This window comes from Herpailurus yagouaroundi, unplaced genomic scaffold (assembly GCF_014898765.1).
Source record: "Herpailurus yagouaroundi ecotype Mexico unplaced genomic scaffold, PumYag 162, whole genome shotgun sequence".
NCBI lineage: Eukaryota > Metazoa > Chordata > Mammalia > Carnivora > Felidae > Herpailurus > Herpailurus yagouaroundi.
In genome coordinates, this window is record NW_024412403.1 from 6,092,079 (window position 1) to 6,119,411 (window position 27,333).

At 44.9% G+C, this 27,333-nt stretch overlaps 1 long non-coding RNA gene across 1 annotated transcript; it reads right to left on the bottom strand.

Moving 5' to 3' along the window:
- Nucleotides 1-12,205: 12,205 nt before the first annotated feature.
- Nucleotides 12,206-17,663, bottom strand: LOC121036538 (uncharacterized). Its single transcript, XR_005793373.1, has 3 exons — nucleotides 17,647-17,663; nucleotides 17,015-17,017; nucleotides 12,206-12,362 (listed from the first exon to the last, which is right to left on the bottom strand). It is a non-coding gene; the product is annotated as an uncharacterized LOC121036538 (long non-coding RNA).
- Between the last annotated feature and the right edge of the window lie 9,670 nt (nucleotides 17,664-27,333).

Consider the following 27,333-nt stretch of genomic DNA (forward strand, 5'->3'; position numbering starts at 1 on the left):
ATAGCATATGTATGTGTGTTCTTTGAGTTCTCCATTGAACCTGTTGTAACATCTTGCTGGTTCCCTCATTATTTAGTGAGTTAAATAAAATCTCAGACACGTGCTCCTTTCATTTAAAAAAATTTTTTTAATTAAGCATTAGAGAGAGAGAGAGAGAGTGGAGAATATGGCAGCATAGGAGGACGCTGAGCTCACCTCGTCCTGCTGATCACTTAGATTCCGCCCACACCTGCCTAAATAACCCACAAAACCACCAGAAGACTAGCAGAACGGACTCTCCGGAGCCAAGCACAGACGAGAGGCCCACAGAAGAGGGTAGGAAGGGCGGAGAGGCGGTGCGCACTACACAGACTGGCAGGAGGGAGCCGGGGCTGTGGAGGGGCAGCCTGCCCGGCAAGGCAGAGCCCCCAAGTCTGTCTTGCAAAAGCAGAGGGGCGGGACGGAGTGTGTTCTGACAGCCAGCGGGACTTAACACCTGGAATGTTAAAAGTCAGCAGCTCTGCTTGGAGAGTGGGAGGGCGAGAGGACACCGGGAGGGAGAGGTGTTGAGCCCCGGGAGACAGAACTCAGCTCTGCAGGGAATAAAGGCGCTGTCCAGCGCCATCTCCCTCTCCCATCCCCCAGCCGAAAATCCAAAGGAACCAGTTCACCGAACTTGCTTGCACCACACAAACACCCAACGCTGTGCTTCTGTGGATCCATCCCTCCAACGGGTCGGCCTCCCTCTCGGTGCTGCAGGGCCCCTCCCGCAAGGGACCACCATCAGCAAAGTGATCTGAGCCTGCCCCTCCCACCCCTGTGCACCTTGCGGATCCACCCTGGCTAATACGCCAGATCCCATCAGAGCAGCACCACAAGCCTGGCAGTGTGCAAGTAGCCCGGACAGGGGCCACACCACTCCACAGTGAGTCCTGCCCCTGGGAGAGGGGAAGATAAGGTACACACCAGTCTGACTGTGGTCCCAGTGGTGGGCTGGGGGCAGACATTGTGTCTGACTGTGGCCCCGCCCACCAACACAGGTTACTCCCAATGGCACAGGGGAAGTGCCCTGCAGTTCCGCACCACTCCAGGGACTATCCAAAATGACGAAATGGAAGAATTCCCCTCAAAAAAGCCTCCAGGAAATAACAACAGCTAACGAACTGATCAAAAATGATTTAAACAACATAACAGAAAGTGAATTTAGAAAAATAGTCATAAAATTAATTGCTGGGCTTGAAAACAGTATAAAGGACAGCAGAGAATCTATTGCTACAAAGATCAAGGGACTAAGGAACAGCCAGGAGGAGCTAAAAAATGCTATTAATGAGCTGCAAAATAAAATGGAAATGACCATGGCTCGGATTGAAGAGGCAGAGGAGAGAATAGGTGAATTAGAAGATAAAATTATGGAAAAAGAGGAAGCTGAGAAAAAGAGAGATTAAAAAATCCAGGAGTATGAGGGGAGAATTAGAGAACTACATGATGCAATCGAACGCAACGATATCCGTATAATAGGAATTCCAGAAGAGGAAGAGAGAAAGAGGCTGAAGGTGTACTTGAACAAATCATAGCTAAGAACTTCCCTGATCTAGGGAAGGAAAAGGGCATTGAAATCCAAGAGGCACAGAGAACTCCCTTCAGACATAACTTGAATCGATCTTCTGCACAACATATCATAGTGAAACTGGCAAAATACAAGGATAAAGAGAAAATTCTGAAAGCAGCTAGGGATAAATGCGCTCTAACATATAAAGGAAGACCGATAAGACTAGTGACAGACCTATCTACTGAAACTTGGCAGGCCAGAAAGGAATGGCAGGAAATCTTCAATGTGATGAACAGAAAAAAATATGCAGCCAAGAATCCTTTATCCAGAAAGTCTGTCATTCAGAAAGAAGGAGAGATAGAGGTTTTACCAAACAAACAAAAACTGAAGGAATTCATCACCACTAAACCAGCCTTACAAGAGATCCGAAGGGGGATCCTGTGAGACAAAGTACCAGAGACATCACTGCAAGCATGAAACCTACAGACATCACAATGACTCTAAACCAATATCTTTCAATAATAACACTGAATGTAAATGGACTAAATGCTCCAACCAAAAGACACAGGGTATCAGAATGGAGAAAAAAAACAAGACCCATCTATTTGCTGTCTACAAGAGACTCATTTTAGACCTGAGGACACCTTCAGATTGAAAGTGAGGGGATGGGGGCTCCTGGGTGGCTCAGTTGGTTAAGCATCCGACTTTGGCTCAGGTCATGATCTCGCAGTCCGTGAGTTCAAGCCCCGTGTCAGGCTCTGTGCTGACAGCTCAGAGCCTGGAGCCTGTTTCAGATTCTGTGTCTCCCTCTCTCTCTGACCCTCCCCCGTTCATGCTGTCTCTCCCTGTCTCAAAAATAAATGTTAAAAAAAAAAAGTGAGGGGATGGAGAACTATCTATCATGCTACTGGAAGTCAAAAGAGAGCTGGAGTAGCCATACTTACATCAGACAAACTAGACTTTAAATTAAAGACTGTTGGGGCGCCTGGATGGTGCAGTCGGTTGAGCGTCCGACTTCAGCCAGGTCACGATCTCGCAGTCTGTGAGTTCAAGCCCCGCGTCAGGCTCTGGGCTGATGGCTTGGAGCCTGGAGCCTGTTTCCGATTCTGTGTCTCCCTCTCTCTCTGCCCCTCCCCTGTTCATGCTCTGTCTCTCTCTGTCCCAAAAATAAATAAACGTTGAAAAAAAAAATTTTTTTTAATAAATAAATTAAAGACTGTAACAAGAGATGAAGAAGGGCATTATATAATAATTACAGGGTCTATCCATCAGGAAGAACTAACAATTACAAATGTCTATGCATCAAATACGGGAGGCCCCAAATATATAAAACAATTAATCACAAACATAAGCAACCTTATTGATAAGAATGTGGTAATTGCAGGGGACTTTAATACTCCACTTACAACACTGGATAGATCATCTAGACACAGGATCAATAGAGAAACAAGGGCCCTGAATGATACACTGGATCAGATGGACTTGACAGATATATTTAGAAGTCTACATCCCAAAAGCAACAGAATATACTTTCTTCTCGAGTGCTCACGGAACATTCTCCAAGATAGATCACATACTGGGTCACAAAACAGCCCTTTATAAGTATACAAGAATTGAGATCATACCATGCATACTTTCAGACCACAATGCGATGAAGCTTGAAATCAACCACAAGAAAAAGTCTGGAAAACCTCCAAAAGCATGGAGGTTAAAGAACACCCTACTAAAGAATGAATGGGTCAACAGGCAATTAGAGAAGAAACTTAAAAATACATGGAAACAAATGAAAATGAAAAGACAACAATCCAAACGCTTTGGGACGCAGCGAAGGCAGTCCTGAGAGGAAAATACATTGCCATCCAGGCCTATCTCCAGAAACAAGAAAAATCCCAAATACAAAATCTAACAGCATACCTAAAGGAAATAGAAGCAGAACAGCAAAGACACCCCAAACCCAGCAGGAGAAGAGAAATAATAAAGATCAGAGCAGAAATAAACAATATAGAATCTAAAAAAAACTGTAGAGCAGATCAATGAAACCAAGAGTTGGTTTTTTCAAAAAATAAACAAAATTGATAAACCTCTAGCCAGGCTTCTCAAAAAGAAAAGGGAGATGGCCCAAATAGATAATATCATGAATGAAAATGGAATTATTACAACCAATCCCTCAGAAATACAAGCAATTATCAGGGAATACTATGAAAAATTATATGCCAACAAACTGGACAACCTGGAAGAGATGGACAAATTCCTAAGCACCCACACACTTCCAAAACTCAAACAGGAAGAAATAGAAAAATTGAACAGACCCATAACCAGTGAAGAAATTGAATCAGTTATCAAAAATCTCCCAACAAATAAGAGTCCAGGACCAGATGGGTTCCCAGGGAAATTCTACCAGACATTTTTTTTTTTCAACATTTATTTATTTTTGGGACAGAGAGAGACAGAGCATGAACGGGGGAGGGGCAGAGAGAGAGGGAGACACAGAATCGGAAACAGGCTCCAGGCTCTGAGCCATCAGTCCAGAGCCTGACGTGGGGCTCGAACTCACGGACCGCGAGATCGTGACCTGGCTGAAGTCGGATGCTTAACCGACTGCGCCACCCAGGCGCCCCTCTACCAGACATTTAAAGCAGAGATAATACCTATCCTTTTCCAAAAAATTGAAAGGGAAGGAAAACTTCCAGACTCATTCTATGAAGCCAGCATTACTTTGATTCCTAAACCAGACAGATACCCAGGAAAGAAAGAGAACTACAGGCCAATATCCCTGATGAATATGGATGCAAAAATTCTCAACAAGATACTAGCAAATCAAATTCAACAGCATGTAAAAAGAATTATTCACCATGATCAAGTGGGATTCATTCCTGGGCTGCAGGGCTGGTTCAATATTCGCAAATCGATCAATGTGATACATCACATTAATAAAAGAAAAGATAAGAACCATATGATCCTGTCAATCAATACAGAAAAAGCATTTGACAAAATTCAGCATCCTTTCTTAAGAAAAACCATCGAGAAAGTCGGGATAGAAGGAACGTACTTAAACATCATAAAAGCCATTTACAAAAGGTACACAGCTAATATCACCCTCAATGGGGAAAAACTGAGAGCTTTCCCCCTGAGGTCAGGAACACGACAGGGATGTCCACTCTCACCGCTGTTTAACACAGTGTTGGAAGCGCTAGCATCAGCAATCAGACAACAAAAGGAAATCAAAGGCATCAAAATGGGCAAAGAGGAAGTCAAGCTTTCACTTTTTGCAGATGACATGATATTATACATGGAAAACCAGATAGACTCCACCAAAAGTCTGCTAGAACTGATACATGAATTCAGCAAAGTTGCAGGATACAAAATCAATGTACAGAAATCAGTTGCATTCTTATACACTAATAATGAAGCAACAGAAAGACAAATAAAGAAGCTGATCCCATTCACAATTGCACCAAGAATCATAAAATACCTAGGAATAAACCTAACCAAAGATGTAAAAGATCTGTATGCTGAAAACTATAGAAAGCTTATGGAGGATTATGGATTCCATGCTCATGGACTGAAAGAATAAATATTGTTAAAATGTCAATACTACCCAAAGCTATCTACACATTCAATGCAATCCCAATCAAAATTGCACCGGCATTCTTCTCGAAGCTAGAACAAGTAATCCTAAAATTTGTATGGAACCACAAAAGACCCAGAATAGCCAAAGTCAAGTTGAAGAAGAAAACCAAAGCAGGAGGTATCACAATCCCAGACTTTAGCCTCTACTACAAGGCTGTATTCATCAAGACAGCATGGTATTGGCACAAAAACAGACACATAGACCAACAGAATAGAATAGAGACTCCAGAAGTGGACCCACAAAAGTATGGCCAACTAATCTTTGACAAAGCAGGAAAGAACATCCAATGGAAAAAAGACAGTCTCTTTAACAAATGGTGCTGGGAGAACTGGACAGCAACATGCAGAAGGATGAAACTAGACCACTTTCTCACACCATTCACAAAAATAAACTCAAAATGGATAAAGGACCTGAATGTGAGACAGGAAACCATCAAAACCCTAGAGGAGAAAGCAGGGAAAAACCTCTCTGACCTCAGCTGCAGCAATTTCTTACTTGACACATCCCCAAAAGCAAGGGAATTAAAAGCAAAAATGAACTATTGGGACCGCATGAAGATAAAAAGCTTCTGCACTGCAAAGGAAACAATCAACAAAGCTAAAAGGCAACCAATGGAATGGGAAAAGATATGTGCAAATGACATATTGGACAAAGGGCTAGTATCCAGGATCTATAAAGAGCTCACCAAACTCCACACCCGAAAAACAGATAATCTAGTGAAGAAATGGGCAGAAAACATGAATAGACACTTCTCTAAAGACATCCACATGGCCAACAGGCACATGAAAAGATGCTCAACGTCGCTCCTCATCAGGGAAATACAAATCAAAACCACACTCAGATACCACCTCACACCAGTCGGAGTGGCCAAAATGAACAAATCAGGAGACTATAGATGCTGGTGAGGATGTGGAGAAAAGGGAACCCTCTTGCACTGTTGGTGGGAATGCAAACTGGTGCAGCCACTCTGGAAAACAGTGTGGAGGTTCCTCAAAAAATTGAAAACAGATCTACCTGATGACCCAGCAATGGCACTGCTAGGAATGTACCCAAGGGATACAGGAGGGCTGATGCAGAGGGGCACTTGGACCCCAATGTTTACAGCAGCACTTTCAACAATAGCCAAAGTATGGAAAGAGCCTAAATGTCCATCAACTGATGAATGGATAAAGAAATTGTGGTTTATATACACAATGGAATACTACGTGGCAATGAGAAAGAATGAAATGTGGCCTTTCGTAGCAACGTGGATGGAACTGGAGAGTGTTATGCTAAGTGAAATAAGTCATACAGAGAAAGACAGATACCATAGGTTTTCACTCCTATGTGGATCCTGAGAAACTTAACAGAAGACCATGGGGGAGGGGAAGGAAAAAAAAAGTTAGAGAAGGAGGGAGCCAAACCATAAGAGACTCTTAAAAACTGCGAACAAACTGAGGGTTAATGGGGGGCGGGAGAGAGGGGAGGGTGGGGGATGGGTATTGAGGAGGGCACCTGTTGGGATGAGCACTGGGTGTTGTATGGAAACCAATTTGACAATAAATTTCATATTAAAAAAACATTAAACATTTTTCATTTTTCATTTTAGGTTTTTTAATTAAACATTTTTAAAAAATTTTTAAATGTTTATTGATTTTTGAGAGAGAAAGAGAGACAGAGCATGAGCAGGGGAGGGGGAGAGAGAGAGAGACTCAGAATCCGAAGCAGGCTCCAGGCTCTGAGCTGTCACCACAGAGCCCAATACGGGAGGGGCTTGAACTCATGAACCATGAGATCATGACCCGAGTGGAAGTCGGACACTTAACCAACTGAGCCACCCAGGTGCCCCAGATGTATATTTTAAGAACACGAGAGGGGGATGGACAGAGAGAGAGAGCTACAGAGGATTCTGCAGAAGACTTTGCACTGACAGCAGCGAGCTGCATATGGGGCTTGAATTCACCAACTGAACCGTGAGATAATGACCCAAGCTGAAGTCAGACGCTCAACTACTCAACGGACTGAGCCACCCAGGCGCCCCACATGTTCCTTTCAAATTTGTATGAGAGCCACAATCTTAAATCCCAGGAACAGGAAGGAGTTCTTTGAGCACTTTAAGCAGATAAGGGCCATGATCTGTGTAGAACTTTTTTAAAGTACTAAAAGCAGTAGGTTGGACCACATTTACCTGTGTTTTTTTTTTTCTTACAGAAACAGCTATTTCATGTTAAGCTCAACTAATATAAAGAAGAAAATAAAAACCATCTATAATCTCAATATCATCCATGGATAAGCATTATAAATTATTGAGTGGCTTCTATTATTTTCCTTACTTAAAAAGTGATACCTATTCACTATGAAAAAAAAATAGACAATGCAGGTAATCCAAAAGGAGAAACATTTTATTTTATTTTAAATATATATTTGTTGACTTTTGAGAGAGAGAGAGCACAAGCAGGGGAGAAGGAGACACAGAATCGGAAGCAGGCTCCAGGCTCAAAGCTACCAGCAGAGATCCCAACTTGGAGCCCGAACCCACGAACCGTGAGATCATGACCTGAGATGAAGTCGGACGCTTAACCGACTGCGCCACCCAAGCACCCCAGGAGAAACATTTTAAATAGATTGCTTTTAAGCACACCATGAAGACAAGCACTGTTAACAGCATGGTGTGTATATGCTAAAAAATGTTCAGATGGGACCTACTGTTTAGTAGTCAAATTTTATTTACTTAATATATTATAAATCCCTGTCCCCAGTCAGTAAATACATTATTTTTAATGACTAGGCATAATTCCGTCAATGGATGGTAGCATCACTTACCTAAGCCGATTCCCTCTGTCCAGCTTCGCGGTGCATATGGTGATCAACACCGTCTCAGCTGATCAGAGAGTCTGCCCCTGATGATTCCTTAGGATCCCTTCTGAAAAATGCAGTTGCTATGATGGAGACAGTAAGAAGATGAGTAATGGCAGGGAAGTGGGGGAATAAATAGGCAGAGAAGAGAGGATTTTTAGGAGAGTGAAAATACTCTGCACGATCCTATAATGGTGGGTGCACGTCACTATACATTTGGCGAAATCTGTCATGTACAACACCAAGCGTTAACTGTAAGGTCAAGTGCGCACTCTGTGTGATCATGATGTATCAATGTAGATTCATCAATTGCAACAAATGTACCACTCTGGCCAGGGGATGTGGCAATGGAGAAGACTATACGTGTGTAGAGCAAGGCTTATGTGGGAACTGTCTGTACCTTCTGCTCAGTTTTGCTGTGATCCCCAAACTGCTCTAAAAAATAAAAGTCTATTTTTTTTAATGCACTTGCTGGGTCAAAAGACACACACATTGCAAGGAGTCTGAAAGTTTCCTGGATTAGCAAAATCTCTCCAAGATACTTACAGTGCCCCTAGTAGTTAATGGCCGATGCAATCAATACCATCAGCTATTTTAATGTTTGACAATTTGGTAAAATGTTTTTTAATTCAATATTGTTTTCATTATAAAAGGAATGTGTTGTCAATGTAGAAAATGTGGAAAATTCAGGCGGCGGGGGAGGGGGAGACGCACAAATAACAGATAATTAAAGCAGAACCCAAAACCTTGGGTTCCAGAGAGACTCACTATAGTGTTTGTTATAAAGCCTTCCGATTTTTAATGTGTGTGTATGTGCATTTGTATGTCTATGAGTGTATGTGTGTATGTTAAGTTTAATATTTAACTTTTTACAAAGCATTCAGTGTAATTTTATATACCAAATCTGTGTTTTCCACCTAACCCACTAAACGGGATTGAGTAGTGAGTGTCTTCACTACTCAAAATTTGTATCTACCCAGAACCTCAGAATGTGACCTTATGTGGAGACAGGGTCTTGGTAGATGTAACTAGTTAAATTAGGTAAAGTCATATTGGATTACAGAGAGCCCTAACCCAGTATGACTGGTGTCCTTATAAGAAAGGAATGTGAGGGGCGCCTGGGTGGCTCAGTCAGTTAAGCGTCGGACTTCGGCTCAGGTCGTGACCTTACAGTTCGTGAGTTGACAGCTGTCTGGGGACAGCTCGGAGCCTGGAGCCTGTTTTGGATTCTGTGTCTCCCTCTGTCTTCCCCTCCCCCACTTGCACGCTCTCTGAGTCTCTCTCGGAATGAATAAATACACTTAAAAAAAAAAAAAGAAGAGAGCAATGTGGACACAGAGATATACACAGAAGAGCGAGCGCTGGAAGGCACACTGGGGTGTACCAGGTGACAACAGAGGGGGAGATTGGAGTGAGGTGTTACAGGACACCAAGAGTGGCTAGCAAGCTCCAGAAGCTACAAGAGGCAGAAAGGAGTCTCCCCCAGAGGCTTCAGAAGAAACGAGGTCCTGCCAACACCTTAATTTCAGACTTCCAGCTTCCAGAACTGCAAGAGAATAAATGCGGGTCCCTTTAAGGAGCCTATGGGCAGGACTCGGTAACTGTAATCCTAGGGAGCGGTTACAACTACTTAAGCAAATGGCCTAAGTGTCTTCCATAAACTTATGGATTCCTACAGAATATTTGAAGTGGCCAGAAGAGTATTGCTTTATGGATGTACCATCAGTTATTTAAAGAATTCTTTATTGTTAAACATTAAGTTGCCTCTATATATTCGATTCTAGACGTGTTCTCCTTGAAGAACCGGTATACATTCATGTATTATATAGTAGAATATGACTTTATATCCTTCTTCATGTAACACGGTATCATGAGCATTGTTCCCTACCATTAAAAACCATGCATGAACAGTCTTAATGGCTTCATAATAATGTGCTGTATTATGATTCATAATATAACATCATTATTATAAGTATCATCATGACAGTAAGAATACCCATGTGGTTAAACACTATGTTGCTTCCAGCTTTTTAGTATTGCAAATAATACTGAGATGAATGTATTTATGTACAGAGAGTGTTGGGCTGGGGGGTTGTATTTTGCATTTGGTACTGTATCTACATTAGGCTCTTTTCATTAGGATCATGTAAAAACATTAGTCACTTTAAAATTATTGATGAAGGGGCACCTGGCTGGCAGTCGGTTAAGCGTCTGACTTTGGCTCAGGTCAAGATCTCGAGGTTCGTGAGTTTGAGCCCCACATCAGGGTCTGTGCTGACAGCCCAGAGCCTTGGAGCCTGCTTCAGATCCTGTGTTTCCCTCCCTTTCTGCCCTCCCCCCACTCATGTACTCCCATGCTCTCGCTCTCTCTCAATAATAAAAAAAATTTTTTTTAATTAAAAAAAAGTTATTGATGAAGTTGGGGCACCTGGGTGGCTCAGACAGTTAAGTATCTGACTCTTGATTTCAGCTCAGTTCATGATCTCAAGCCCTGTGTCAGATTCTGCACTGAGAGCATAGAGCCTGCTTGGGATTCTCTCTCCCTCCCTCCCTCTCTCTCTCCCTTTCTCTCTGCCCCTCCTCTGCTCTCACATGTTAGCACAATTCCCCCCCCCTCTAAATAAATAAATAAACTGGAGGCCCCTGGGTGGCTCAGTCAGTTAAGTGTCCGACTTTGTCTCAGGTCATGATCTCACAGTTTGTACGTTCAAGCCCTGTATCAGGCTCTGCGCTGACACCTCGGATCCTGGAGCCTGCTTTGGATTCTGTGTCTCCCTCTCTCTCTGCCGCTCCCCCGCTCATGCTCTGTCTCTGTCTCTCTCTCAAAAATAAATAAGCATTTAAAAATTTTTAAATAAATAAACTTGAAAATATATATGCTGATAAAGTTGAAGGAGTTTCCAGAACTATGCCAACTTATGATCCCACATGCAGTGTCAAAGGTGACTTACTTCACCACACCCTCAACAGCACGTGATATTGTCATATTTGTGAATGTGGTTGACTGGAGTGCAAAGCTGATAGACCCCTCCTGTGACTAGGAATTTGCAAAATGCTCTCTGTCCGTGGTGCCCCTTGAGTCACAAAATCCCTGGAGGAAGGTCCACAAGAATAATGTGCCCTTGAAGTTGCAAGGGCTGCTTTCTTTCCTAAAGAAATGCCTTTGAGGGTTCCTGGGTGGCTCAGTCGGTTAAGCATCTAATTCTTGGTTTAGGGTCAGGTCATGATCTCACAGTTTGTGAGTTCAAGCCCCACATCGGGCTCTGTGCTGATGATGTGGAGCCTGCTTGGGATTCTCTCTCTCTCCCTCTCCCTCTGTCTCTCTCTCTCTCTCTCTCAAGATAAATAAATAAGCTAAAAAAGAAAAAGAAAACAAAAGGGGGGGGGGGCTTTCTGCTGCAGCCTGGCCCTATGCCCAGAGTCCCCACCTCATGACAGTCCTGTGTCATGCAGCCCACACACTAATGGTTGGACACTAAAAGTGACCCTTGAAAGCAAACTAAGATTCTCAAAGACAAACAAAAGATTTTTGAAAATGAATTTGAAAGCATAGGAAAGTATAAACTGCCTTTGGGAACCTCATCATCTAATTTCTTCTATTTTACTGCAGAATCATCCTCATGTCAGACTGGCCTGATGCCTCACAGGTGCATGTGGCTGAGGAGTGACCACATCGCCCTCTCTTGGCAACTCAGGTTCACTTAGGGGTTCATGTTGCTTGGAAAATGGAACTCCCCGTGTGGGTCACCGACCCAATCAAAGGAGGGAGGTGGAGATTCAAGCCCAGTGAAGCCAGGCTTTAATCAACATTCTTGCAAGAGCAGGTATCTGATGGACAGGCACACTGGGACAGTTACAGCAGACAATTTATCTCCTAGCAATCAAGTCCCTCCTCTGGTTCCTCATTGGCTGAGCACTACAGAGGTAAGTCCCTCCCCTGGTTCGTCATTGGCTGAGCACTACAGAGTGAGTCCCTCCCCTGGTTCCTCATTGGCTGAGCACTATAGAGGTAAGTCCCTCCCCTGGTTCCTCATTGGCTGAACACTACAGAGGTTACAGCCTTACCCGGAAGGCGCCTATGCCCATATAAGTCAAAGAGTAGTCTAATTGGAACAAACCTACATTCCCTGAGGTTCCAGACTTTCAGTCCCTCCTCCCTTTGTTCTTTGGTGCATGCTCATTGCAAACCCCATGAAAATAAGCCCATGAAATAGAGAGGGGAAGAAGAACCAGGAAGTGAAGTGTCTAAGGGTTTGGGACTCCATTGTTGGGGGGGGGGGGGTTGTACATATTTCCAATAGGTTATAAACCTACTGTTAACTAGACAACACAGCATTTATTTGGTATTTCTGAAAATGAATCATCTCCCTTACTTCTCACACCTAGATGTTAATATTGGTTCTAGGGTGGGATCTTTCTTGCTTTTAAGACAGACTTAAATTTCCTTTGACCTCAGATATGAATGTCCATCAAGCAAGCCATTGTGGGTTGAACTGTGCCTGTCCAAAAAACTAGGTCAAAGTCCACATCGGCAGGACCTCAGAATGTGACCTGCTGTGGAGACAGGATCTTTACCGACAAGTCACATTAAAATGAGGTCATTAGAGTGCGGCCTAATCCAGTGTGGCTGGTGTCCTTATACAAAGGAGAAGTTTGGACACAGATACAGACACATATAGCAGGAAAGACAGTATGAGAGACACAGGAGAGGCCACATGAAGACAGAGGCTGAGAACATCTGAGGTTGGAGGAGGGGAGACGGATTCTCCTCCACAGGCTCCAGATGGAGCACGACCCTGCAGACCCCTTGATTTCTTGCACCGGCTGTGAAAGTGCTGCTGTCCAGTTAATGTTCTCTGGCTTCACTGCTCCCATGTCTCCAGTCTGCTTTTTTTTTTTAATGTTTATTTTTGAGAGAGGAAGGGAGGGAAGGATGGAGAGAGAGAGGGAGAAAATCTCAAGCAGGCTGTCAGCACAGAGCCCGATGTGGGGCTGGAATTCACGAACCACGAGATCATGACCTGAGCAGAATTCAGACCGTTAACCAACTGAGCCACCCAGGCGCCCGCCCCTCTGCTCTGCTTTATTCACCTGGTGTATTTCCTTCCAAGACTGAAGTTGAGGTCAGTGTATTGTTTGGGTTTTTTTTATAATACCCCAAGGAGATCTGTATTTCTAGTCTTGAATTAGCTTAATATTATTCCTCCCACCTTAATTTCTTTATTGGTTTATTTTGTGTATCCTCCCGGCCAGGACCTGCTGGTTGAACCTACTTGGATACCGACGCTCCCCATATATTGTATCCTTGCCATTCCGTGGGCCACAACGTCTACCTCTACCAGCTAATGAAACTTCACTTTCGTTGTCTCCTCCTTTTGGGTTCAGGAATCAGAATGCATTCATTCATCTTTCTCTTCCCAACGAGGCTTGGTGCCGTTCCATGCACAAAGGTGTCCCATGAATGGCTGCTGCCATCCCCTAACATCCACGTTCTCATATTCTGTGGCAACAGAACCCTACGCTCTAGCAGGACACAAATCCAGACTGATTTCTCAGCCCTCGCACCTTGCAGCTAAGCACGGCCGTGCATCTAAATTCTGATCAATGGGACGTGAATAGATCCTGTCCTTACAAAGAAATCTGTTCTGTCTCCCTTTTTCCCACCTTCTTACTGGCTGGAGAGTGGAGGTGACGTTGAGCCATCATGAACCACACCCCCAAGATGGCAGAGCAGGCGGGAAGAAGGAACCTGAGCCCTTGAAAGCTTGAAGAGCAGGCCTGCCCCCAATATGTAGGCGTTTGTAGAGAGAAATAAACACCTGCCTGTGCAAGCCGCTACTATTTTGGTCTTTATAGCAGCCAAACCTATATACCAACAAATACAAGAGGATTTGTAGATAAAATCTAGAGACCATCAGAGAAATTCCAGATTTCCTGGGCATTTTTGGTGATAGGTAGTTAGAACAAGGTCTGGGGTCACAAATGCTCTAAGTTACTTAAACTCAACCAGACTGTTTTTCTTCTGCAAAATAGGATTGTTACTATCTACCATGTGGGGTTGCGTGGGATTAAATCTGATATGTTTATACAGTGCCAGGCCAGCAAGTGGTATCATTATAATTGAATATTTCACAAAAAAAGGAGTTCGTTCAGAAACTTAAGTCTCATTTAGACACTAAGGTTTCCCTCTTCACACAGCACAGGGGCGTCTTGGCCTGGGTTCCTAACAAGAAAACCCTGGGAAGCCATGGACCAGTAAGCAGGTGGTTGATTTGGGAGGTGATACTGGAAAACTGGAGAGAGGAAACAGAACGAGGGCATTCATCTCCCAGGATGGCGTAAACACAGACCAGGGGGTAAAGCTGGTGGTTTACTTTCTCACAGGTCCGGAGACCAGAAGCCAGAAACAAAGATGTCGGCAAGGCCGTGCTCCCACCGAAACCTTAGGAGAGCCTCCCTCCAAGTCTCGTGGTGGCCATCGATCTGTGGTGCGCCTGGCCGTGGCTTCGATCCCTGCCTCTGTGGTCTCATGGCCTTCTCTCCACACGTCTTCACGACGTCTTTTTATAAAGACAGCAGTCACGTTGAATTAGGACACGCCCCACCCCAGTATGACCTCATCTTAGTGTGATTGCATCTGCAAAGACCCTATTTCCAGATAAGGTCACGTTCACAGGGACCAGAGCTTAAGACTTGAACATCCCTTTTTGCAGGACACAATTCCACGCACGGCAGTGAGAGGGGAGGGAAGAAGAGACTGTCTTGTCAAGGAAACCGCTCTGTGCCACTTGGCCCCCCGAGAATTGTGCAGACTGGCCCCAGGCTGTCCGTCTGAAGGAAGGAAGAGCAGGCGCCTCGTCACCAGCCTCGGCCCCACAGGTCCAGGATGGTGTCGAGGTCACAAGCTGCCCCTGTTGAACGTCCCCCACTCACAGCGTCAGAGGAGAAAGCAAGTCCAGCAGCAGGTGCAAGAATTCAGCTCTTATCAGCGCGAAGCCCGGCCAGGAGCACCAGTGTAGCCCCAGCCCCTGCCCGAGTCTGGGGTCAGGCCAAGGTAACAGGAGTCCGAGAGCCTCACACGTGTGCTGAGGGACAACCCTCACACCATTCGAATGGCTCCCGCTCTACACCAGTCCCTCTCTGTCTCCTGGTCTGTAAGACAGTGGCCAGCCCCAATGCACAGATGGCTCCACAGAGAAGGCGTGGGTGTCCAGCACCTGAGGCTAACCAGGGGCCACGGCCAAAACGCATCGTCTCCCTCCTCCACCACTGCTCCAAGATGACCCCCACGCTCCACCCGCACGTCTGCTGTTCCAGGCCACTTGCCTGGGGGCCAATGACCATCATTATCACCAGGCTGGGTCTCCAAGCAAGAGCTGTGCTCCCGGTGCTGCTGTGACACACAGCGGCCACAGCCCCAGTGATAACCGGGGTCAAGGGCCCCTGCTGAAAGAGTACCTGCTTCCTTTGCCTCCTCGGCCACCATCAGGGGAGGCCCCAAGTATTCAATGGAACTCTTTCAGTGTGACCCCTCCCACCAGTAGCCCAGATCTCTGGTCCTACAGAACATGAGGTTTCTGGCAAAATTGCACCAGTGGCCGCTGGGCAGTGAAAGCAGCCAGTCCCGCTCCTGTACATCGTCTGACCCCAGGCTCCTGGGCGCACGGTACCATCGTGACATCTCCATCCACTGACACCTTCCCAGTCCACATTCTGAAACTGCAGCCATCCCCCATGGCTGGTGTGCACATCACGGTTTTCTTTCATTTGATTTCTGGCTTAAAACACAGTTGGCTACCCTAGTCCCATCCTACACCTAGGATCTGTGGAATGATGAACCTGGCGGGCCTGTAATGTTCTCCCCTAGTTCACACTGAAATGAAACCACCATTACTGAGCTTAACATTGTGTCTGTCCTTCATGGACTCACCATGCAAACCAGCTGGAGAAGAATGGTCATCTGGGCCAAAGTCAAGCTTTATGGACTGAGCCCCATTGGGTGTCAGGAGGAGGAGGCTTGGTCTTCTTTTGGGTCTGGTGAAGGGTCTAAAACTTGGATTTTTTTGGTTCACATGTTGAGACGGTCAAAGCTCTTTTATTTCAACCACAACAGAGAAGAAAGAGATTCTGCTGTTCTCACTTGCGGAAAAACGCCAACGGGTCTCTAGGTTAGGGGGACAAATGGCCTCGGTTTTACACAACAAAATGGAAGATACCCTGGTTCCTTTCTAAATAGGTCTAGTGACCTCTAAAAGTGCTTCACAATGGGGCGCTGTGTGGCTCAGTCGCTTGGCCATCCAACTCTTGGCTTCGGCTCAGGTCATGATCTCACAGCTCGTGAGTTTGAGCCCGCGTCGGCCTCTTTGCTGACAGCTCGGAGACTGGAGCCTGTTTCAGATTCTATGTCTCCCTCTCTCCCGGCCCCTCCCCCACTCATGCTCTGTCTCTTTCTCTCTCAAAAATAAATAAACATTAAAAAAAATTAAGTCATGCTGGCTGGCTTGCTGTTTGTTTATTTGTTTGTTTTACTACATCACTCTGATTCCCTTTTTGTCTTTAGGACACTTTCCACTACGTTCTGAAAGTAAATGTCCCCGCTCCCCACTGGTGAGTATGTCATCGGGTTTGGCAGTAGGAGAGAAGCACATTATTTATATTTAATGCTGCCTCATTAGACCCAGGACCTCACACTGTCAGGAGAGGAATGTGGAACATATGGGGAAAGACACCACATTTTTTCAAGCACCTGGTTATTTTAACAGTAAATTAAAACTTCATGGATCTAGGTTTCTTTCATTTGGAATTTATGATAATATCAAATTTGTAATTATTTGAAACTATTCTGAATGAAATGAACAATGCAGATAAGATCCTGGGAGTTACTTGTAGAGAGTATAATTTTCAGAGGGTTTAATTTAATCAGTTATTGGCATGCAAATCCCAATTACCTACAACAGGCAGTAAAATTTCACCTTGGTGTTTCTGCTCTAGAGGGTATATGCACTTGAATTAAAACTAACTTTCTACATTCAATACGTTCTACAGAGTTTCCACTTCCAAATAAGGCTTCCTTGTGATTCATACCAATTTTGGGGCTCAGCCTCGGTGGAAGGTAGAAAGGTTTGTTTCTCTGAGCCAGACACTGTGTAAGGGGTCGTTTCGATGGTCTCATTAATCAGCTCAACACTCATGAGAGCTGGGCATTACTATACCCATTTTACAGACACTAAAACTGAGGCTCTAAACATTTTATCACATTGCCAAGAGTCATGGCATCTGTAAACCAGCTTTGCCCCTGACTCTGACCCCAAAGACTCCCTGTGGTCTTCCCATCCTGTCTTTGCATTAGAATATTTACGACAAATGTGTAAGATGCGTCACTAACCTAACCTCCCCTTTGGAAAGCTGTCCTTACAATGAAAGTGATTTCAAATGTCTGTTCCTACGGGTGAAGTTACTGCCACCCGCAGTTCAACTCATTAGCCCCTTTACACTAGGATTCTCTCTGTGAGGGTGTTAGTTGTTTTATTTTGCTTTATAAAGCGTCGGGATTTTTTAAATGGAGATATAATTGACATAAAACATCATCCTAGTCTTTAGTGGACAGCCTATTTGTATAAACTGTTAAATGATCCCAGCTAACATCCCTCACCTCACACAGTTATGGAACTTTGCTTCTTGTGATGAGAACTTTTAAGAACTACTTCCTTAACAACTTTCAAGTATAAGGAACAACTCTGTTAACTACAGTCACCATGTTCTGGATTATGTCCCTGGGACTTATTTATTTTATAACTGGAAGTTTGTATCTTTTTACCCCCTTCATCTACTTCCTGCCTCTGCCAAATACCAATCTCTTCTCTTATCTATGAGCTCAAGGGTTGTACCTTCGTATTTCTTAGATTTCACCTGGATTGTGTGTGTGTGTGTGTGTGTGTGTGTGTGTGTGTGTGTGTGAAGTAAGCTTTTTATTTTAGGGTAGTTTTAGATTTAAGAAAAAATACAGTGATATACACAGGATTTCCAGTGTCCCCTATTATTAATCTTACACGACCATGGTCAACATGACATCTATTGATGCCTTCTTATGAGCCAACGTGCATAATTTACTCAGATGTCCTGTTTTCCCCTAATGTCCTTTTTCCTATCCTGAATTCTGTCCAGGAAGCCACGTGTGTGACATTTAGTCACCTGGCCCCCTCAGCCTTCTCAGATTTTCTTTGTTTTTGATGACCTTCACAGTTTGAGGACTGGGCAGATATTTTGTGGAATCCCTCAACTCGGATTTCTGTGATGTGTTTTATGCACCATACAGACATAAGATGTTAAGTTAACTTTAGGAGACTATAGGAACCCACTGTACTACACTCACAATTTTACCGTAAATCAAAACCATGCTAAAATAAAAGGTTTAAGTAAAAAGCCTAAGACAAAAAATGTTAAGTTGAAAGTTAAATCATCAAGAAATTCACTCACACAAGTCACGCTGTGAGAGAGTGCTTTGCGATTGTCAGAGTTATGCTCCGCATTGGGTATTACTGTTGGCCTTTGGAGGTGATGCTTCAGGCAGCTTCACTAGCTCTCACTGGTGTCCCTGCAAAAGGAACAAATCTTTAGAATCTCTAAAAGAAAGAATTTTCTTCAAGCCCAAGAGAGCTGCCCGCCGCCTTCACAGTGAAGAAAGCACCCCAGAGAATGAACAGTTTTTACATCTTGTGAGAGCTCAAAAGACCACAGATTAACATACAGGCAGGAATCATGAGCTTTAACATCAGGAATGCACGGAGTTAGGAGGGGCGGTGATCAATATTTTAAAAACAAGATGATTTTCCTTCAGGCTACGTAAGAAGCATGCTCAGCAGACCCTAAACCAGCCTTTTGATCGACACAAAGATTACGTACCGTCATGCTGACTTAGAAATCTAAAATGGCTTCCCTTTGGGGTGCCTGGGTGGCTCAGTCGGTTGAGCATCTCACTTCACCCCAGGTCATGATCCCCCGGTTCATGAGTTCGAGCCCCACATAGGGCTCACTGCTGTCAGCCTGTCAGCCAGAGCCAGCTTCGGATCCTCTGTCCTCCTCTCCCTACCCCTCCCCAGTATGCACTCTCCCCACAACAAATAATAAAATACTTATAAAGTTAAAATAATAATAATAATAATAATAATAATAATAATAATAATAATAATAAAATGGCATCCTGGGGTGCCTGGGTGGCTCCGTAGATTAAGTGCCCAACTTTGGCTCAGGTCATGATCTTACAGTCCATGGGTTTGAGCCCCGCACAGGGCTCTGTGCTGACAGCTCGGAGCCTGGAGCCTGCTTCAGATTCTGTGTCTCCCTCTCTCTCTGCCCCTCCTCCACTTGTGCTCTGTCTCTCTCTGTCTCTCAAAAATAAATAGATACTAAAAAAAAATTTTTTTTAATGGCATCCCTTGTAGACCAGGCCTTCAGAGGGTTTCTCGCTCATCACTGGTCAGCACACACTATGGCAGGAAAACACATTAATACCAAACCAAATGGATTGTTTTATATATTCTACAAACAATATTTGCAGGAAAATATTTTAGGGACAAATGACATTACGCACTAGTCTCTGGGGCAGTGTGAAACAAACTTGGTGACTATTATATTCACAGGAAGTACATGAATTATATTTCCTGTCTGTTTCTTCTGTCTCCCCCCAAATAAACTAATGCTCATTAGCTGTCCACCTGACCATGACCTGGAAGAGAATAGATCAGGCTGGCCTTCAGCCAAGCCAACACGATGGCAGAGAGGGCCTGGGATTCAGTCTGTGCCCAAGATGATCCAGGTGAAGCCTCCAAAGGTGAAGTACCTCCAGAATTCTGTCATTTACAACACAGAGTGTCCCGATACTCGTTGGTTTCTCAGCACACGTGTCAGGGATCAGTTCGTCTACTGAAGGTACAGAAAACAGACATGGTTTCCGCCCTCATGGAGCAAACAGTCAGGTAGGAGAGAAAGACGTGCAAGAAAAATAAATCCCACAAGCAAGTACGAGGTCTAAACCACAGTAAGGGGCGAAGTTCACAGCGTTAAGAAACGAAACTTGACGGAGTAAATTTGAAGATCGAACTGACTTTATTAGGTGATTCTTGAGTTGGGTAGCATCCCATCCAGCAAGTAGAGAGGGGCTCTGAGCTAACAAAATGGTTATATAGGAAGGAGGGTGAGGCAAGGAAATTATTAGCAAAAGAAAAGAAAGGATTGTTTCAAGCAACTTCCGTTTCCCTTAGGGAAAGGGGCCAGGGGTCCTTTGCAGATTCCCTCCTCTTCCTTTGGTGGGTAGAGAGGGCCCCTGTGACAGACTACCCCGTTGGTGTTTAATAGAAACTTCCTGACTGACCTGTTAAGACTTACATTTCTGGGGGAGGTTGAAACTGCAGTTAGGTTAAGAATTAAGCCCCAGTTTGGTGACCTGGCCTAGCATAAGTGACTACATCCTGGGTCACTTCATCTGGCCCAAGAAAAATGCCACCTCTGTTCTGGGCAGAATTTCTCTTATGGCCTCACCTGGCCATTCGGTGGCGACAGACCTGACTAAGTAGGCACATTACCTGGGTACACAGTCCTCTGGGACACCAAACCCCCAAGTCCTTCAGAGGGGATACCTGGAAGCTGAGAAATCAGGCATAGCCCCAAGGCAGGGATGTAACGGACATTTCATGGCTGCAGGGAAGGGCTCATGACGAGGGAAGACAGGGAAAAGCTGAGGTAAGAGCAGGACCCCGACAGCCCAGCCAGGAGGGGGTCCCCCTGACACATAGGGAGGTTGACTTAGCACAGTTTGGAGGCCATGTTCCAGTGTTTCACGTACAAGAGAGACATCCTGGAGGAAGAGTCTCCAAAGAAACCTATTTCCGGTAAATTGATGACAATGCAGGGTTTCTCTGTACTGAAAATGAGAAGGGGAGACCCAGTGGGTGGGGCTGTGGTTCTTGGACCACATGCTGGGTGTCATCATCCAGGCTGAAAGTGCCGATAGTGACATGTTGTGTAGACGGGAAGGCTGAGGGTCTGCTCGAGCACATGAAGCTTTCAGGACCTTCCGGAACTGGAACATGATACTCATTTGGAAAGCAGGTTCCAGAACTGGGAGCTGGGAGGTCATCAGTAAGCTAGGCCTGGGCTCCCAGGTGCAACTGAGGCCACAGGGTCCCTGCTTCTTTTTGTGGTTCTCGATCCTTTTCCCTCCTCCCCTCCCCCTCCTCCTCCCCTCTCCCTCCTCTTCCTCATTCCCCTCCCCTTCCCTTCCACCTCCTCCTCCTCTTCCTCCTTCTCTCCCTCTTTCCCTCTATCCTGTCAGGACCCTCCCAGCTCCCAAGGTTTTATATCCTTATCACCAGAGACTAACTAGTGTCTTGGGCCCCAATTCTAAGTCCCCAGGGGATAGACTCTGATCATCCACCTTGGTCTGGGGTCCCCACTGCCACCTGCCGGGTGGGCAGAGAGACAGCCAGGGACCCTGTCTGAGAGTTGGAGGGTAGTTTCATAAGAGGGGTTTGTGAACCAGAAGATTCCTCAAAACACATATTCTAAAAGTGGGTGGCTCAGGCTTAGCCCCAGCGCTCACAACCACATGCTGGCCCCCAGTGGAGGCTGGCCACCCAAGGATATTGATCAGAAGAGCCATCCCTCCTAGGGGGGGCCTTAGTGTGGGCTCGTCCTCTGTGACATCCTACTGGGAAGTGAGCAGGAAAATGCTATTGGGGGCACCTGGGTGGCTCAGTCAGTTAAGCGTCTGACTCTTGATTTTGGCTCAGGTCATGATTGATGTGGTTTGGGAATGGTGGGGGGAGTCCAGACCCACAGCTAAGAAAGAATTCTTGAGACGTCTTTGGTTAAAGCCTGGGGACAGGACTCAGGGGCAGAAAGAGCTGCCCTGGGGATTATGAGGAGAGGCTGATTACAAACTTGGGAGTTTGGGGAGTAAAGAGGAGGGGAAGTTTCCAAGAGGAGCTTCATATGCAAACAAAGACTCCCAGGATCCTGGAAACCTCGCTGTTGTCAAGCTCGGGTTGTTTTCCCCTCCAGCAAAGTATTAACACTAAGAAGGCAGGGAGTCCCTGGCCTCCCTGTTATTCTCTGCCTGCCTCAAGTGTCTATCAATGGACTGCAGGTTACAAGGAAATTTAACTTTATCTACCATTTCCTTCTGCCTTCTTTTCCCACATCAGTGATCTTGCCGTTGGTGAGTTTGGGCTTTGTGCCGGACGCAGAGCCTGCTTAAGATCCTCTCTCCGTCCCTCTACCTCGTGCGTGCACGCCCTCTCTCTCTGTGTCTCTCTCTAATAAATTAATTAATTAAAAATGAAAATGCCTCCTAAGAATTCCCAGGCTCCCTCCATGATCATGCCCACCAGACTTCATTTCCACTGTACCGAGCCCAAAGTTCCAAGCTGGCATTTGTATCCCACCCTGTGCAAATCTTCCCCAATCTTCCAGCGTCTTCTGGTGCCTGGGTCTAGGTTCTTCCTATGGCCCTACTGCACTTTCTGCGCTAAAATTTTGTGGGTTTTACCAAATTCAAACAAACCGTGCTGTTAACGATTCTGAGTCAATCCTTCATATACTACTCCCTCCGTGCATACCTGCGTATGGAGGTGGAGGTCCAAGTGTGGTTACATAGCTCGGACTTCTGCCTCCCCACCCAGATGGGTGCTTCTTGGTTAGGAGTAGGTGGTGGTCATGCAGGTAAGGCCTGAGCTTTGTTCTGAGCAAAAGCCGGTCTCAAAAACCAGCTCTGTGCTGGCCGCTGATACCACCTGAAGCAAGCTACTTAACCTCTACAGCCCGGGGTTGCCAGACTTAGGAAAAACAATATACCATCCAGTTACATTTGAATTTCAGAGAAGCTACAAATAATTTTTAGTATATGTCTCAGATAGATTGCACGACATATACTAAAAAGTGAACCATTGTTGGGGCGCCTGGGTGGCTCAGTCGGTTAAGCGCCCGACTTCAGCTCAGGTCACGATCTCGCGGTCCGGGAGTTCGAGCCCCACGTCGGGCTCTGGGCTGATGGCTCAGAGCCTGGAGCCTGCTTCCGATTCTGTGTTTCCCTCTCTCTCTGCCCCTCCCCCGTTCATGCTGTGTCTCTCTCTGTCTGAAAAATAAATAAACGTTTAAAAAAAATTTTTTTTAAAAGAGAAAAAAATAAAAAAAAAAGTGAACCATTGCTTATCTGAATGTGTGTGGCATACTTATGCAAAAAAATTATTTGCTGATTCGCTGAAATTAACTGGACATTCTAATTTTATATGGAAAACCTGAAAGCCCCCTGTCTTCATCACTAAAGTGAAGATAATAATTGAACTCACCCTTCATGGGGTACTGTGTGGATGTTACAAAATAATGCCTGTAATTGAGGAGGGCACCTGTTGAGATGAGCACTGGGTGTTGTATGGAAACCAATTTGACTATAAATTTCATATTTAAAAAATAATAATAATGCCTGTAAAGAAAGGGTGTGCTGTAAAATTAAATGCTTGATGTATTATAATTACTACTGTTGCATCTAGTGCAGGTTGGCCTGGGGCAGTCATATTTGACGCGTGTTGTCCCTGGGAAATGATGAGTACTTCCCCTTTTTACATTCAAAACTGCCCCAGTTTTGATAATAAATTGTCTGTTCATCACAGGCAGGGGACAAATGTTTATGCAATTGTCTGTGGAGGCTGAAATGTTTTCCTTCATTTCAACCACCAGATGGCATTGCAGGGCAATGAGCAGTAAGACTTGTACATAAAATTTTACTGTAATTACATCTGGGTTCCGTATTGAGAAGGGCACCTGTTGGGATGAGCGCTGGGTGTTGTATGGAAACCAACTTGACAATAAATTTCATATTAAAAAAAATTACATCTGGGTTGGTTCCCTCCCCACCCCTTCACACACACACACACACACACACACACACACACACACGCACGCATACACAAGCACTCACTTCAATTTGTTCAGTGAGATTGGGTGACTCAGTAATCCTGTGAATGCTCGCCCTTAAATTGGAACACACAAAAAAGAAGACTGTAAATATACTAATTATAAAAATCCACGAATGATTATTCTCCTACCATATTTTTTTTCTTGAATAAAATGAAACTGTATTTCTACTTTCATAATTCAGGCTAAAATTAGCTGGAACATTCTTTGTATGCTACAAAAGCAGGGATCTATTTTCTTATTTGCTTACAGTGTATCTTTATTATCTAGAACAGTAGCAGGGATAGAGAAGTTCTCAATGGAGAATGAATGAATGAATGAATGTGTGCCAGGGGTTATTATAAAGAAAATAAGTCCATGAACCTCTGTAGCTTGGGCTAAAACTTCCTGGAAGTTGGAATGATGTGGCCTGATTGAAAACAAAAGCACATATTTATTTACATTTAGAAAAAGATATTCACAGCAACAGAGACTATCAACTGTACGTCATGTCTTAAATGAAAGAAATGCTATTCTTGGGAAGAAAAGGTCAACTAGAATAAAGAGCTCAAATATCACCAGCTCCATTTTTGCTAATTCAACTCTCAATACGAAGATAAAGGGTTTTAATTTCCCTTCTAGTGGAGTGAAAAGCACATTCAAGGGGGATTTTAAGACCTGGCGCTCAGGAGACAGCACACACCAAGCAACACATTGGCCAAGGATAAAAATACTTTTCCAGGCCAGTGCATCAAGGAAAACATTAAATAATTTATTTTTCACTTCTATTAATAAATAAGGCACACACAAAAAAAACATCCATCAGCAAAACAGAAGAGGAAAAGAAGCATTTCAAACACTGAGTCCTATTTGCCTTTCTAACACAAAGAAAATTTCACATGACAACCCTATACGTGTATTGTTTTAGTACAAAAGAAATTCATGATGAAAATCAATCACACCAACATTACAGGGATATACACAATAACTTCTCAGTGGTGGCTGAGATAGAAGATGCCTCTTAAATGCCCATGGTCAGGGGCGCCTGGGTGGCTCAGTCGGTTGAGTGTCCGACTTCAGCTCAGGTCAGGATCTTGCGGTCCGTGAGTTCGAGCCCCGCGTCGGGCTCTAGGCTGATGGCTCAGAGCCTGGAGCCTGCTTCCGATTCTGTGTCTCCCCCTCTCTCTGCCCCTCCCCCGTTCATGCTCTGTCTCTCTCTGTCTCAAAAATAAATAAAACGTTAAAAAAAAAATTTTTTTTTAAATGCCCATGGTCAGCACCGGTGCTGTCTGGTTTTGATTACTGAAGCACAGTGTCTACAACAAAACGAATATCTAGATTTATCATGAAAACAGAAAGTTCTTCATGAGAAAGGATTGTTCGTTATAATGACATCTCCCCCTGTCCAAATCTGTCTCAAATTTTTAAGAAAAGTGGCCTCGCCCCATCTTCCCACCTCTCAGAAGTTAAGTTTTCTCCAAAACCATTTGGAATCAGTCAATGCAAGTTAAGCACAGCAAAAGTCCACACGGCAAATCTGCAGAGGAACCGGGTAGATTTCTTAGCCAACATGCCAGGAGCCAGTAGTCAGGATCACATCCCCGGGAGCCAGGCCGCTGGGCGGATTCCTACTTACCAACTCAGATTCTTTGATTGAAAACAGCATCTAACTCTGGATCACAAGCAAAATGTGAGGGAACAGCAGCCAGCTCAAAGAACAGGCAGATCTGAGAACTGGGTTTGGAAGCAAGACCAGAACCTGGTGTCTACACAGCATGATGTCTCCACGCTCTGGTTCAGGTCCCATCAGTGGAGTGAACATGCTCCACCACCCTTTTCCATCCATGGATGGGAAACTGAATTCCCAATCCACGAAAACAAAATGAACGTTGGCTTTGCAAATGGTCGACTTTGTAGGAAGAGGGTAGGAAATGTTGCCTCTTGCGTCTTCACATAAGCATTGAGGGAACTCCCTGTTATCTCCATCTTTTGATACCATGGTACCCCTAGTAGTGGGAAGCGTTCCCCTACATATGTGATGATCCCCTTCAAGACTGAAGTCCCAGGAGAAGTCTGCTTGGCCAAGTCTGGGTCACGCACCTACCCTTGGTTGTGGCTGGCAGAACACCTTCACTGGCAGACCCATAGAGGCCACCCACGTGGAGGAGAAGTATTTTTCCAAAAGGAGGTTCCATGTTTTTAAGAAGGATGCTGGACTGTCAGAACATCAGCAAACATCAGCACAGTTCACTGTGCTGAACTGAGAAAACCACTTTCTCTTTCTGCCCGGAGGCCTGCCTGCCCATAGAGCAGACATTCGAGCCTCTTGGAAATGTTTCATAGACATGTCCACCTCTCACACATTCTTCCCCAATGGAAGGTGAGAGGTAGACATTCGAGCCTCTTGGAAATGTTCCATAGACACATCCACCTCTCACACATTCTTCCCTGAAGGAAGGTGAGAGGTTTGGGGAGAGAAAGAGAGAGAAAGACACAGCCTGCTTGGCCCTGTTCCATCAGAACACACTTTCAGGCTGGCCTGGTCCCAGGCACCTGGGTGCTCTGCACATTCCTGTCCTCCCTGTGGTGAGCAACCCTGGATCTGGCTCAGGCCTGGACTGGGGTCTTTAAACTCTTGGGAAGTTGGTTCTGGACTAGGGAGGCAGAGCAGGCTCCTTACTGAGACTGGCTGGGTGCACACTGCCCTGCACCTCTCTTTCCCCAGGCGAGCTTGGAGTGGATGATGGAGTGAGCTCCCCACATTTTATGGGTTGAACTGTGTTTCCCCCCACATTCATATCTGGAACTCCTAATCCCCAGTAGCTCAGAACGTGACCTTGTTTGGAATGGGGTCATTGCAAATGTAATTAGTTAAGATAAGGTCATTAGGATGGGACCTAGTCTTATATAACTGGTGTTATATTATTTTAAAAAAAAGAAAGGAAGAAAGAAAAGAAAGAGAAATTGGACACAGAGACACACACAGGAAGTATACCACATGAAGATGTAGGCAGAAATCGGGGTGATTCTTCTGCAAGCCAAGGAGCCCCAAAGATTGCCAGAAAACCACCAGAAGCCAGGAGAAAGGCCTGGAACGGATGATCCCTCCCCGCCAGAACTGTGAGACAATATCTTACCCTTTGTTTAAGCTACCTGGCTAGTGGTGCTTTGTCACAGCAGCCGTAGGCACTGACGCACACGTGTGGATTCCTTGGCCTTGGGTAAGAGCTGTCACAGTGAGGAAGGCCAAAGGGGAACATGAAATTGCCTTCAGGCCAAGATAGTAAATCAAAAACAGTATTTCCCAGGAGAAATGACAGACTCGTAAAGATCACCGCAGGGAGTGATGAACTCCATTAGCTCCCCCATTTCATTCACTATCTGGACCCCT